At 60.5% G+C, this 11,091-nt stretch overlaps 1 long non-coding RNA gene across 1 annotated transcript in view; it reads right to left on the bottom strand.

Moving 5' to 3' along the window:
• Positions 1 to 443: 443 nt before the first annotated feature.
• The window catches only part of LOC108962666 (uncharacterized), a 31,274-nt gene continuing 20,626 nt past the window's right edge, over positions 444 to 11,091 (bottom strand). Inside the window, exon 3 of the long non-coding RNA XR_007779052.1 lies at positions 444 to 1,366. This is a non-coding gene — a long non-coding RNA (uncharacterized LOC108962666). The remainder of the gene's footprint in view (positions 1,367 to 11,091) is intronic.

Raw genomic sequence — 11,091 nt, 5'->3', positions numbered from 1 at the left:
CAGTCTCCCTGGCTGCTCCCAAATCATCATTCTGAATCCATGCTCACCAGCATGGGATGAGCTTTTTGTATGACAGGACCTCTTTTTTTTGGTTAAACAACGTTCAAAATCCTAAAAAAATAACGATCACAAATGGATATTTCCACTGCCTCAGTATCCCTTTCATGTCCTGTTCCCACAGGGTAGGAGGGAACAGGATCCAGGCACAATTTACACCAGGATTTTAGGGGAAATAATTTGCATTTCAGCGGCTTTTGGAGCAGGAGGGGTGGTGGCAGTGGTGGTTAAAGGCTGGAAAGGCAAGAGGGAAAGGACCTCCTGCAAAATGAAGGTGCTCAACTCCTGGGCTGGCTTTGGTGGGACAGGAGATTCTCAAGGGTTCCTGGAGAATCCAAAGCACCCCCAAAACCCCCTGGAAATGTGGGAAAACAACATCCAGCACGCACAGAGCCAATGGGGTTTATTAAAGGCAGTTTAATTGTCCCTGAGGGTGACACTCCCCTCACTGTGACATTCCCCTGGCTGGGGTGTGGCCCCCCATTCCTGCTCCACATTCCCACCTGCGTGGGATCCACTGGGATGGCACAAGGACCCTCCTGAGGCCACCCAGCACAGGGTGAGCCCCTGCCAGTCTGGAACCCCAGCAGCAGCTCAGCTCCTGCTCTTCCAAAGGCTCCAGTCCCCACCACGGGATCCACTGCAGCTCCAGCATCCTCGGGAAACACCCAAACCCCCAAAAAGCAGCAAAAATAAAGAGCAAAAAAATCCACTGCAAACCAGGCAAGTGCTTGGTGCTGGCCAGAGAAAAGCACTGAGCTCCTGGAGCTTTCACCATCCATCCATCCATCCATCCATGGCCAGGATCCACGAGGATAATTCCCAGAGCCCAGCAGAAATCCCTCCTGAGCGCTGCCAGCTCCACGTGGAGGAGCCCAGCTCCGGGAGGGATGTGCAGCCCAGGCAGGCTGGGCAGGAGGGGAATGGGGCTCAGGGAAGAGCCTCTCCCAGCCCTGATGGTCCATGGCTGCCCAGGGGGCTGCTGCTCCTCAGCTCCAGCTGCAGTCTGTCCTGGCCTCAGGCTGTCCTTCTGTCCCTCTGCTCCGGCTGCAGGTGTCCATCCTGTCCTCAGGAGCTGTTCCTGGCTGTCCTTCTGTCCCTCTGCTCCAGCTGCAGTGTCCATCCTGTCCTCAGGAGATGTTCCTGGCTGTCCTTCTGTCCCTCTGTCCCAGCTACAGTGTCCATCCTGTCCTCAGGAGATGTTCCTGGCTGTCCTTCTGTCCCTCTGTCCCAGCTGCAGTCTGTCCTGTCCTCGGGAGCTGTTCCTGGCTGTCCCTGTGTCCCTCACCCCGAGCCTCCAGCAGGGACCCTGTGAAGGAGAAGCAGGGTTAATGAAGGGCCAGGCTGGGCTGGAGCAGGGCTGATCCTCCCTGGGCACCAATTCCAGGCTCTGCAGCGATGTGGGGAGGAGGAGATGGAGCAGCAGCCCCAAACCCTTCTCCTCCTTTCCCCAACCTCTCCTGTGCCCTCCCACAGCTGCTGGGGAGTGAGAGCTGCAAACCCTCCTGCCTGCCCCGAGCTCCCCTGGCCCCCTGGGAGCTCTGAGGGCACTGACCCCGAACCCCAGGGGCTGGGGAGCACAGACCAGCGGGATCTGGGATGAGCAGGGAGCTCAAACATGGGTGGTGACACCCCAGGGGCACCTCATGAGCCTCACTGGGGTCTGCAGGGCACCAACCCCAAACCCCCAGGCTCTAGGGACAGCGGGATGTGGGACAGGCAGGGACACTGGTGACACCCCAAAGGTACCCAGTGCCCAAGGAGAACACCCAGAAGAGGGTCCAGCCCCTGGGCTGGCAGCTCACACAGCCTCAGGGGGTGCTGGAGCTGCAGCCCAGCCCAGGGGTGCAGGGTGGGCACAGGGTGGGTGCAGGGTAGGCACAGGGTGGTGCCCCCAGCCCAGCCCAGCCTGGGGTGCAGGGTGGGCACAGGGTGGTGCCCCCAGCCCAGCCCAGCCGGGGTGCAGGGTGGGTGCCCCCAGCCCAGCCCGCGGTGCAGGGTGGGCACAGGGTGGGTGCCCCCAGCCCAGCCCAGCCCGGGGTGCAGGGTGGGTGCCCCCAGCCCAGCCCAGCCCGGGGTGCAGGGTGGGTGCCCCAGCCGTGCAGGGAGTGCCCGGGCAGAGCCGCGTTTGAAGGCGCCGCGGCTGGGAGCGATCAGAGGGCACGGGGCGATAGCGCAGCCCCGGGGCTGCTCTGATCTCCTGATCTGTTATCTCGGGCTCCGGCGCGGGGAACACCCGCACTTCAAAGCGCTTCCTGCCGCCCCCAGCCCGGAGGGGCCTTCGGGCAGCTCGGGATGCGGCCGGAGCTCCGCGGGGATGGGGCAGGGAGCGCCGGCACTGCGGGGAGAGAGGCACGGGAGCGATGTCCCAGGACGGGGACACCACAGCACTGAACACACCAGCAGTGATGTCCCCTGCCTGTCCTGGGGACACCACAGCACTGGACTGGAGCGATGTCCCCTGCCTGTCCTGGTGACACCACAGCACTGGACTGGAGCGATGTCCCCTGCCTGTCCTGGTGACACCAGCAGTCCTGAATGTGTGAATGCTGTCCAGTGCCCAGTTTAACCCACAGGACCCTTTGCTCTCCCCCAAGGAAATCCCACCCTACCAAACCCCACTCCTCCCCCTGCACCCCCGCCCAGGCAGATTCCAGGTGCACTTTTCCCCATTTTCCGCCCCCATTCCCCAGCAGGGCCCATCTGCTTCCCTGAGCCCCAGCCCAAGGAGCAGCAGCCCAGCCAGGCCACACACTGCGAGCCACCAGCAGCTCCTGGCCACCAGCCCCGGGGTTTGTCCTCTCCAGGAGCCCCCAGACACCCCGGGGGAGCAGGGATGGGACGAGGGCTCATCCCACAAGGGGACAGGATCCACCCCGAGCACCGGAGCAGTGCTGGGCCTGCAGCAGGGCAGCACCTGCACGTTTTGGGCTGGGATCTGCCCTGTGCCCTCCCCAGAGCCCTGCTCTCCAGGAGCAGAGCAAAGAGCAGGAATAAATCGGGAATTTGGGCTGTGGAGGGTGGGAGCGTCCAGGGACGGCGAGAGCACAAATTGTGTGGGCAGCAAAGGCAAACAGGAAAGGGATCCGAGGGGCAGGGCCGGGGTTGTGGCAGCTCCCACCCCCCTGCTGCTCCCTCAGACCCCTGGCCCTGCTCAGACATGCCCCAGTTCCGCTTCCACCGCTGCAATCCTTCCGTCCTAAGGGCTGGAGTGACAAAAATGCAGCTGGAGAGCCACAAGGTGGATCCACGGAGGAGATCCTTGGAATCAATCCCTGCTTTGTTCTGGGACTCTGCCCAGCCTGCACAAGGCATCCCAGGGATGCTCTGAGGCACCTCCTGCACCCAGGGGGGGTTGGAAGGGTTGGACCCCCAGGATAAAAGGGATTCCAGGGGTCTCCTCCTCATTCCCAGCCCTGTCTCCCATTCCAGTGCCCAATGAACTGCTCCCAGGGTGGGAAGAGCTGCAACCCCCCGTGTTTGTCCCCAGGGAGGGGATGGGTTTGGCTGGGGGATCCCCCCCAGGGACCAGCCCTGCTCCCCACAGCCTGAGGGGCCCCAAATCCACACATCTGGGGCAAGGTGCTCTCTGGAAAGCTTTGGATCAGGGAGTGACACCAGACAAGGGTGCAAAAGCCACACTGGGGTCCTGGCCTGTCCCCACCCCCTGTCCTTGGAGGTGGGAGGGAGGGAGAGAGGGAAGGAGGAAAACCCATCCAGCCGCGAGCTGATCTCCAGCTCTGAGCTGATTTCCAGCCTGGGGATTACCCATTTAAGCAGTGTTTTTTCCTGTGCTGACCCTAAGCTGATTAATTCTCCGTGCTCCCCCCTTCTCCCCTCTCTCCCTTCCTCCTTTCCATGGAAAATGAAGGAATGAAATCCCTGGAACGAGCCAAGAGCTGGATGTGAGCGGAGCCTGACGGGATCCTGCCTCCCTGCAGAGCTCCCAAGCACCACAGCCTTCACCTCCTTATCCCAAAGGATCTGAGACCCCTGAGGGAAGGGAGAACTCTCCCTGCCCACCACCCCAGCAGGTCACGGTGCTCCCCCAGCTCCCTCTGGCCCAGTGCCACCAGTTCAGCCCAGCCCAGCTGCTGGGAGCCAGGTCTGCCGTGGGTCTGACCCTGACAATCCTGGCTTCTGAAACCCTCCCTATCTCAGAGGAGCTGAGCCTGGCTGAGCCCCAGCTCCCAGCCCAGGATAAACACAGCCTACCTGGCCTGGAGGTGCCAGAGGCACCATCCCTCTGGATAAACAGCCCAGCCAAGGCAGCCCCGAGCCCTGCAGGAACACTCTGTGCAGGGCTCAAGTGTTTGGGAACACTGGAGCACCCGAGATGCTCTCCCTGCCTCCCTCCTGCCTGCCCCGGGCTCGGCTCCTCCAGGGCATTTAAAGGCAAAGCCCAGCACCAGGCTCAGCAGGAGGAGGAGGAGGAGGAGGAGGGTCCAGGACAGGCAGGTGGGCATGTCCCCGTGTCCCTCACACCTCTGGGGAGGCACAAACGATGCTGGGCAGGCAGGAGAGCCAGGGCTGGGCTGGAGGGGGGGATCCAGCCTTGGAGTGGGCACAAAGGAGCTGCAGGGACACCCCGAGGCAGAGGAAGGTCAGGATTGGGGTCTCACACTCTGACCCTGAGCAGGGCTGAGGGTGGGATCAACCTGACACAGCAGGAAAAACTTCATCCCTGGGAAGGTGGGGAGACCCTGGCACAGAATTCCCAGAGCAGCCGTGGCTGCCCTGGATCCCTGGGAGTGCCCAAAGCCAGGCTGGAGCAGCCTGGGACAGGGGAAGGTGTCCCTGTCCATGGCAGGGTGGCACTGGATGAGCTTTAAGGTCCTTCCCAACCCAACCCATCCCAGGATTCCAGGCTCAGCATTCCCAGGGTGAATGACCCTGGCTGGAGCATCCCTGCTCCTCACAGGACACCCCACCATGCACCAGGATCACAGAGAGAATTCCTGCCCCCACTTCCTGAGCAGGTGCCCCAATTCCAGACAATCTCCCCCCTCCTGTCTCCCTCTCCCTGCCCTTGCCCTCCATCCCCTGCTTTTCCAGCTCCCAGAGGGTTAAAGGTGTGTTCTCCCTCCCTCCCTCCCACCCCTCTTTTCCCAGCATGGAGCAGGAGACCGGAGCTCTCCAGATTTAATCTCCAAGACAAACAGCCTGGAGCTGCTCCACGCACTCAGCCCAGGATCCGGAGGGGCAGGGCCAGCCCCAGGGCTCTGCCCACCCCTCCCGGGCTCCCCGTGCCAGGGAGGTGCCCCAGCTCGGCAGGTTTGGGGCTGGCAGTGCAGAAATTCCCACCCCAGAAACCTCTGGGGGGGTTTTATGGGATGGAGATCCCACAGGGGCTGAGGGAGGCGGGGAGGGGTGGAAGATGAACACGGGAACACCAAACGGGGCTCAGGGTGCTGATGCAGTGAAGAACCAGGTGGGGTGTCCCCAAAAGTCACCATTTTATGGCCACTCCTCCTGAGGAGGAGGTTTGGGAGCTGCTGGAAGGCACCTGGCAGGAGCCAGGGGCTCGAGGCCGTTGCTGTCACAAAGGTGTAAATCCCACACCAGGTGAGAGCCCAGAGAGCCAGGGAACACCTGGATGCTCCTGCTGGAAGAGGAAGGGAAACATCTCCAGGCTATCTGGCAACAGGAGCCTCCCATGAAACGCTCCACGTTGCCCTTCCCTCCCAGCTGGAGAGCAAAGGGGGGACAGCCCCAACAGCTCTGTCACCTTGGGGACAGTGGGGTCCCCTGCTCACAGAGCCAAACCCCCCCTTGTTCTCCCCTCCTCTCTGCCCCCAGGCTCCAGCAGGGATGGACTGGGGGATTGAAGGAATTGTGTCCCCTGCAGCCGCAGTGGGGACAAGGAACTGTCCCTGGGGGCTGGGGTGTCCTGGGATCAGGGGTCCCACCAGCCAGGATGAGGGAGAGCATCCAGGAACTGCTGGGAGCAGCCCAGGGAGGACAAAACCCCTCAGGTTTTTACTGTCCCCCCTAATTAGTGCTGCAGAAATCCTCAGCTGATCCTCCCCCTCACCCACGGGTTGGGTTCCTTCCCAAATGTTCACTCCAGGACTTTGTTCCTCTGCACTTCCCCCACTGCCACTGAACTCCCAGATTTTCAAGGACAAAACTCCACCTCCGTTTTCTGCTTTACATCACTGTCCGTGTCACACAAATGGGGAAACTGAGGCACGGGGAAGTGACCAAATCCAGAGGATTCCCCTAAATCCAGCAAGGCTGAGCAGGGCACTGCTCACCCCTCCCTCTGGTCCAGGCTGGAATGTTGGATCTGTTCTTCCCTAATTCCCAATTCTGTTCTTCCTCCCGAGGCTTCACCTCATCCCCTGCACGACAGCAATGACAATTCACCAATTAATCAATGAGTTAATTAATCAATCAGCTGCTGCAGCCAGTCCCTGCTCCTGCTGCTCCTCCAGCCCCTTCTCTCCAGCCAGGTCTCTCCTTTCTTTTTGCTCTGGGCAGGAATTCTGCCCTGGCACAATAACCAGGATGGTCATCCCAGATCCCCCGCGGGACCAGCCAAGGAACACCACCCCCTCTCCAAACTGCTCTGGGAGCCAGGGAATTCTGCATTCCAGGACAACAACAGCCCCAAAGCCAAGCTGCTTTTTCCATCTGGAGCCCCGGGCAGGAAGTTGGGGAGGACAGAGGGGACGTTTGTGGTGTTGGAACATCTGCTCTGCAACACCCAGGAGCCCCTCCTGGCCAAAAGCCTCGGGGCTGGAGCACGGGGGGTCTGGGAGATGCTGCAGCTGCTGGGAAGAGCCTGGCTCAGCTCCTGGCATCCCAGAATCCCAGAAATCCCAGGAAATCGGCACACAGAGCCCTGGGTGCCATCCCAGGGACAGCCAGGGTGGCTCTCCCTGCCTGTCACAGCCAGAGGGGTGGCAGGTGACAGCCCCAGGTGACAGCCCCAGGCCCTGTTTGCTGGGAGGAGCAGGGAGAGCCCCATTCCTGCCTGGGAATCCCCAGCTCTGGGCTCTGGAGCTCTGGAGCTGCGGGGCAGCAGGAAAACAATTCCTGCACTTTGCTCTCCAGTGAATCTGGTCCTGGCCCACAGGAGCAGGGATGAGCCAGAGGCAGAGCATCACCTGCAGGGATGAAACCCATCCCACACCTCAGCAGAGTGCACAATCCAAGGGAAAAAACCTGGGAAAGGGGCACGGGCATGGACATGACATTCCCTCAGTGCAGGGCAGCCACAAGGATTCAGGAACCATGGGAATGATGAGAGGAGAAGGGCTCTGGGACAGGGCTGAGCTGTTTGCATGAGCACAGCTGAATTTCCTGGGAAATCAGCCTGGAAACCTCGGGAGGAGCTGGGCAGGGATGGGAGAGCAGAGGTTGGGAGAGATGGGGGCTGGGGATGGGCTCTGGGGGATGCTGAGCTGGGATCTGCTGCTGTCCTGGGAAATCACCCTGGAAACCTCAGGAGAAGCTGTGCAAGGAAAGGAGAGGGGAGGTTTGGAGAGGTTTGGGGATGAGCCGCAGGGATGCTGAGCTGGGATCTGCCCCGGGCCCCTCCCGCAGCCATTCCAGCCGTGCTCTCCCAGCCCGGGATTCCCAGAGCCCTCGGGGAGGCTCAGAACGATCCCGTCCCGATGTCAGGCTCTCGGCAAGCGCCCCGCCCCCGACAGACACACAGACACATCCTGCTGGGATCCCGCCTGGGAATTCCAGGAACAGCTGCAACCTCCCTCACCCCAGCTGCGTGTCTGTACCTGCAGAGCCCTCCCACATCCCACAGATCCATCTCCCATCCCACAGATCCATCTCCAACATTCCACAGATCCCACATCCCTCAGATCCATCTCCCATCCCACAGATCCATCTCCAACATCCCACAGATCCATCTCCCACATCCCACAAATCCCACATCCCACAGATCCATCTCCACCATCCCACAGATCCATCTCCCATCCCACAGATCCATCTCCCACTCCACAGGGCTGGAAAAGGCAGCAAAGCCCCCCCAGCACCCCAGGAATGTTCTGTCCCCAGCGAGTCCCCTCAGGGAAATGAATAAATTGGGAATGCCAAGCCCAGCATTCCATGGGATGCCTGGGGAGGCAGGGGAGGAGAAGCACACGTGGATCAGACGTGTTCCCAACTCCTGAGGGAAACCTTGTCCTCTCCAGGAAGAAAATCAGGAAAAGTAGGAGCAGCAGCGTGATCCTGACAAGGAGATGATGGGATGGGATGGGATGGGATGGGATGGGATGGGATGGGATGGGATGGGATGGGATGGATGGGATGGGATGGGATGGGATGGGATGGGATGGGATGGGATGTGGATGGGGATGGGATGGGCTGTGGGATGGGATGGGATTGGATGGGATGGGATGGGATGGGATGGGATGGGATGGGGATGGGATGGGATGGGGATGGGATGGGGATGGGATGGGATGGGATGGGATGGGATGGGATGGGATGGGATGGGATGGGGATGGTCACAGCTGGGAGCAGGGCAGGGATTTGGGACAGGGAGCCTGTGAAACACCACTACTCCCCCCTGAGTGCTCCCATCCCATCCCATCCCATCCCAGCCCTGCCAGGGACACCTTCCAGCATCCCAGGGTGCTCCAAGCCCTGTCCAGCCTGGCCTTGGGCACTGCCAGGGATAAAACAGCCCCAACCCGTCCTGCATGGAGAATTAAACCTGGCTTAAGCCCTGGCTCAAGGGCAGGGCCCCAGGGATGAGCAGCACCTCGTGGTGGCCACCATGAGCTCGTGGCTCCCATCCCACAGGGCTGACCCCGCTCCCCCCAGCCCAGCAGGGATCAGCACAAGGATAAAGGATCCCAAAGCCTCACCCACCCCACAGCCCCTTCCCAAAGCTCGTCCTGCTCCTCTCCTCCCCCACAGGGAGCTGCAGTGCAGCCCTCGAGGGGCTCACAGCAAACCTGGGGGCTTCAGGATCCCCCAGATCCAAGGAAAAGGAAGAAAAGGTTAAACAAGCACAGAAAGCAACGGCAGCTCCAGCCAAGAGCAACAGCCTTTGGCAACTGGGTTTGGAAAAATTCATAATCCCACAAAATTTCAACAGCGGGGAAGAGGATGGGGAGAGAGGGGGGGAAAGGCAGCCTGGAAATTCAGAAACCCCTTCAAATTCTCTCCCCGAGCCCGAGCAAGGCTGGGAAATAAGGAGCAACACAACACATTGCTGATGACTTTTCCATTAAACCCCCCCTCCAAACCCCCTCCTTGTATCCCAACCTCTGCCTGCAGCCCAGCAGGCCCCACTCCTCTTTTTTTTTTTTTTTTTTATTACCCCTCCCCTCCTCTCCCTCCTTTTTAATAATAATAACAATAATAAAAAAAAAGTTATATGACTTTAATTAAATGCCCTTATTAAAGGCTGAGCTGTGTGCAGGGCTGGGGCTGTGCTGCAGGCACATTTTCCAGGGAGCTGCCGAGTGGCTGCATCCGCCCGCCCCGGGCCCTTTTTAATGCCCAAATAAATCCCCACCTGAGCTGCTGACAGCTCCTCCTGCACCCAGGGCAGCCAGCACGGCACACACAGGGCAGAGATTTAACCTCTTGCAGGCACAGAAACAACCCCAGCTGGGCCAGGCTTAGGGGGGAAGGCCCAGCAGCAAAAGAGTCCCCCAGCGTCCTCTCAGTGTCCTCCCAGTGTCCCCCCAGTGTCCCCTCCCAGTGTCCTCCCAGTGTTCCCCCCAGTATCCTCTCAGTGTCCTCCCAGCATCCTCCTACTGTCCCACCATGTCCTCCCATTGTCACGCCAGTGTCCCCTCAGTGTCCTCCCATTGTCCCCCCAGTATCCTCTCAGTGTCCTCCCAGTGTCCCCTCACTGTCCCCACAGTGTCCTCTTAGTGTCCTCCCATTGTCCCTCCAGTGTCCCCCCCGTGTCCTTGCAGAGTCCCCTAAGTGTCCTCCCAGTGTTCCCCCCAGTATCCTCTCAGTGTCCTCCCAGTGTCCTCCTGCTGTCCCACCATGTCCTCCCAGCATCATGCCAGTGTTCCCTCAGTGTCCCCCCGTGTCCCCCCCCATTGTCCTCTCACTGTCCCCCCAGTGTCCTCTCAGCATCCCCTCAGTGTCTCCCCAGTGTCCTCCCATTGTCCTCTCTGTCCCTTCATGTCCCCCCAGTGTCCCCCCCAATGTCTTTTCAGTATCGCCATGTCCCCTCAGCATCCTCTCAGTGTCCTCCCATTGTCCCCCCATTGTCGTCTCAAGTGTCCCCTCACTGTCCCCCATGTCCTCACAGTGTCCCCTAAGTATCCTCCCAGTATCCTCTCAGTGTCCCCCATTGTCCTCCCAGTGTCCCCTCACTGTCCTCCCACTGTCCCCCCAGTATCCTCTCAGTGTCCCCTCAGTGTCCCCTCAGTGTCCAGTGTCCTCCCAGTAGCCTCTCACTGTCCCCCCAGTGCCCTCCCACCTCCTTCTCAGTGTCCCCTCAGTGTCCCCCAGTGTCCTCTCATGTCCTCCCAGTGTCCCCCTCAATGTTCTCTCAGTATCCCCATGGAAGAGAATCCCAGTTGCAGCTGTGGCTGTCCCTGGAAGTGTCCCAGGCCAGCCTGGGGCAGTGGGAGGTGTCCCTGTCCATGGCAGGGGATGGATCCAGGGCCTGGATGGGATTTCAGGTCCTGTCCAAGCCAAACCATCCCACAGCTCTGTGATAACAGGAGAGCTCTGCCTGTCCCAGCTGGAATGCGAGGCTGGGGAGGTGTCAAGGGATGGAAAACATCCTCTGCTCCCCGTGGAGCCTCCCAGCCCTGAGGGTTGGGGTTCCTGGGGTGCCAGGCTGGGCCTGGCTCCACACCAGGCAGGATTTGCATCCCTGTTCCAAAGGCAAGCCCGGGGTTTGCAGATGGTCACGGGGGGAGCAAAGGTGGAGCAGACGATGTCCAAAGTGCAGCCCAGCCCCAGGGATGAGAGCAACCAAAGCTACCACGTGCTGCTTTTCCCTGGGCAAATCCTGGCATTCCTGCTCCAGGGCTGGACAGGAGTGTGACCAGAGCTGCCACACCTGGAAACAGCAACTCTGAGTTCCAA

Source organism: Serinus canaria, chromosome 18 (assembly GCF_022539315.1).
Source record: "Serinus canaria isolate serCan28SL12 chromosome 18, serCan2020, whole genome shotgun sequence".
Classification (NCBI taxonomy): Eukaryota; Metazoa; Chordata; class Aves; order Passeriformes; family Fringillidae; genus Serinus; species Serinus canaria.
Note: the sequence above shows the minus strand (reverse complement) of the source record. Positions and strands in the feature narration are given on the sequence as shown.